Below are 3,679 nucleotides of genomic sequence, written 5' to 3'. Positions count from 1 at the left end.
TTAAATTCTTTTCCAGCTGTGCCCAATTAGCCTATCTCTACTGATATATCTATCTACCCATCGATCCACTCATTTACTGTCTGTCTATCATCTATTTATCAGTCAGTCAATCTATCGGTCTGTCTCTGTCTCTCTGTCTCTGTCTATCTATTTATCTATCTATCTATCTATCTATCTATCTATCTATCTATCTATCACACAGCATAAGCAGCAGAACTATATTTGGCCTCAAGATCCTGAGTTCTTCTCATTCTGCCATGCTATTTGTCTTTGCTTGTCAGATTCTGGCATAGATTCCTTAACTAAAAGTATGTATTTGATCTTCTCTTCCAGACTTGTCTTCTTATTCTAAACTTAGCAACCATCAACAAAAACAGACAGTGAAATACACACACAAAATTTTTAAATGATCACACAAAAAACCATATGTTCCAAGTTATTTGTAATGTTTTAAAATGTGTATTTTTTTTTTAGAGCAAGTTAATTAAAGGAAATGGGCAGCTAGGTGGTGTAGTGGAGGTGTAGTTCCAAACTGCTTTCCAGAATAGTTAGACCTATTCACAGCTACACCAACAGTGCACTAGTGTGTCTGCCCTTCCTCCATTATTATCCCTGTCGTTTTGTACCATTTTGTCATTTTTGCTATTCTAATGGGTGTGAGGAGGAGGTCCAGAGTTATTTTAATTTGCATTTCTCTTACTATTAGTGATTTATAACTTTTTATGTGGTTGTTGATAGTTTATATTTCCTCTTTTAAAAACTGCCTCTTCATATCCTTTGATCTCTATGCAACCTTTTCCCAAGTCACTTCCCTTTTCCTCAGTTTCCTCATATTAAAATAAAGTGCTTAAATTCCCTTTCAGCTTTAAAATTTTGTTTCTACTTTTTCTTTTCCCACCAAACCTTTATCAGCCTCATAAAGAAACCTTGACTCACAAGCTCCTTTTTTACAGCCATGAGGAAACAACTTTATCTCTCTGTTTAAAAGCTGTTTCTGTTTCAATATGTTTTTTAAAGATTAAATTCTGGTGTAGGCTGAGATTTTGATAATTTCAAGTCCCCATAGAAGAAATTGGACTGTGTCAGAAGCTAGACTAAAAAAACAACGGACAAATCACAGCCATTATTCAAAGGAACAATTCTACCACAATATCTGGAGTTCTAATGTGAGAGGGAAACCTGGAACAACCTAAAGGATGGGGAGCAAAAAATAACCCATTATAGGAAAAATACAAAATCAGAGGAATTCCTGCTGCTTACCTATAGCTGCACAACTTAATCATAATCTGTGATCTGTTTCTTTTTCTCTTCTGCTTTGACATTGGTGAAATGGACAGAATGGGGGTAAATGTTGTAGCTCAAATCCCATTTTCATGTCTTACCATTAGTCCAACTTGCCAAGCCCCAACTTGGTTTTACTCTGCCTCCTTTGTTCCTACTCATGTCCTGCTTAGCAGAAATGGAGAAAGTCATGGAACTCTGCTGCTAAGGTCCACAGTAAAATTTGTGCTAGCCAATCTCAATTGGGTCCTCACTTTACATCATCAGGGTCATCATGTAAATTATTCTCCTGGTTCTGCTCACTTCACTCTACACCAATTCACCTAAGATTTCCCGAGTTTCTTGGTGTTGATTGGTCATATTTTTCATGACTTATATCACAATATTCCCTGACCTTAATTAGCTATAGTTTTTTTCCAGTCATTTGCCAATTGATGGGCACCCACTTTTGTTTTGTTTTCATTTCTTTGTGACAACCAAAACTGCTGCTATAGTTTTGTACCTTTGGGTCCTTTTCTTTTGTCTTTGACCTCTCTAGTTACTACCAAGTAGTGGTAGCATAGCAAGGTAGTCTTCCTACTTTTCCCTAACTAATCCTGAATCCCACTCACCATAATAACCATTCCATATCTTCTTTTCTCTCAAACCTCACACATATTCCTCTCATGCCTCACTGTCTCCCATAATGTTCTTCACTATAGGCTATGATGAAGAGGAGGTGTTTCTCTTTTTTAAGGCCAGTGCCTCTATGTGTATCTTCGAATATCGGCCTCCCTCTTGTCTTTTCTAGAAAATTGTTCTAACTATTATCCTCCTCCCCATCTTTAATCTCTTCATATCTGTGGGCTCTTTCCTTGCTGCCTACGAACACTTCTAAGTTTCTCCCATATTAAAAAAAAACCCTCACCAGATCTTGTCATTTCAGCCAGCTATTGCCCTATAATCTTACCTTTCCTTCTTAGCTAAACTCTTTGTTTTGGGGGGGCGGGCAGCAAACATCTTTATTTTCAGTTAAAAGCTCTACCAAAAATACATATTTTCCTTAACATTTGAAAAACAACATAAAATCTGAGTGGCTATCAAATTTTCTGTTTTACAAACAGTGATGGATGGTGGAAGCAGAAGTCAGGAGCAGTGTTCATTCCTTAACAAAGTAGGAAAATGTTCATTTCAAAAGTTTAGCTTTTTCCTTTAAGAGCTTAAATCTGGGGTTCTTGCTGATCTTCTTGTTAAAGATGACTAGCAGCTCCTCTTCAGATTTGTGGTGTTCATTAGTCACTGCATAGTATTAAGCTAAAACCTTTTTCCTTAACTTTTTAATTGATATTTCTTTTGGAGGGCTTATTTCAGAACAGATTTGATAGTTCCTTTCAGGTTCAATTCATCTTTTATAGGGGTTTCAGTCTCTTTTGTCTTCACATGAATGTCTTCCATATGTTCCATTTTAGAATCAGCTTCTTCTGAATGTTTCCTTTTTTCTACAGGTGCTTTTGTCTCTTCCTCTGTTATCATTTTAACATGATTCCCATTTCTATTCATTTCTGATGCTGCTTCACATTCCTTCTTGGTTTCTTCTTCTTCTCCTTCTCCTCCTCCTCCTCCTCCTCCTCCTCCTCCTCCTCCTCCTCCTCCTCCTCCTCCTCCTCCTCCTCCTCCTCCTCCTCCTCCTCCTCCTCCTCCTCCTCCTTCTTCTTCTTCTTCTTCTTCTTCTTCTTCTTCTTCTTCTTCTTCTTCTTCTTCGTCTTCATCTTCTTCTTCTTCTTCGTCTTCATCTTCTTCTTCTTCTTCTTCACTAATTTTTGGCATCAAGGTCTTCTACCTGGCCCCTCTTGCACTTTTTGGATTTCTGATTGCTTGAATCTTCTTGATGGTTTTCTATGTTCATTCTTTTCTTTTTTTCCCTGTTTTTCTGTCATTCTTCCTTGAATTCACTTCTGCTCTTCTTCCCCTCTGATTGTCCGATTGTTTTTCCATTGACTTCAGTGGGTGTTGTTTTAAAAATCATAGTGCTTTGATTTCTTTTTCAACAAAAATTAAATTCTCTTCTAGCTGTTGCCTAGAACCTATTGGTGGTTAACGACATGCTTTGGCAGCCTGGTGGTACTCTATGAATACACACTGGGTTTGAACTCTGGGGTACTACCTCATACCCATTAGATTTGGCTAATATGACAAAAAAAGAATATAATAAACATTGAGGAAGATATGGGAAAACTGGGACACTAATGAACCATTGGTGGAGTTGTAAACTGATCCAACCATTCTGGAGTGCAATTTGGAACTTTGACCAAAGAGCTATAAATCTATGCATGCCCTTTGATTCAGCAATACCACTACTAGGTCTGTATTCCAAAGAAATTTTTTAGAAGGGGGGAGGGGAAGAACCTATTTGCGCAAA

General features: G+C 37.5%; 1 pseudogene; it reads right to left on the bottom strand.

Moving 5' to 3' along the window:
• Positions 1-2,446: 2,446 nt before the first annotated feature.
• On the bottom strand, positions 2,447-3,292 carry LOC118845869 (annotated as a pseudogene).
• Between the last annotated feature and the right edge of the window lie 387 nt (positions 3,293-3,679).

This window comes from Trichosurus vulpecula, chromosome 4 (genome assembly GCF_011100635.1).
Source record: "Trichosurus vulpecula isolate mTriVul1 chromosome 4, mTriVul1.pri, whole genome shotgun sequence".
In the NCBI taxonomy this organism is placed as follows: Eukaryota; Metazoa; Chordata; class Mammalia; order Diprotodontia; family Phalangeridae; genus Trichosurus; species Trichosurus vulpecula.
This window is presented reverse-complemented; position numbering and strand designations above follow the sequence as displayed.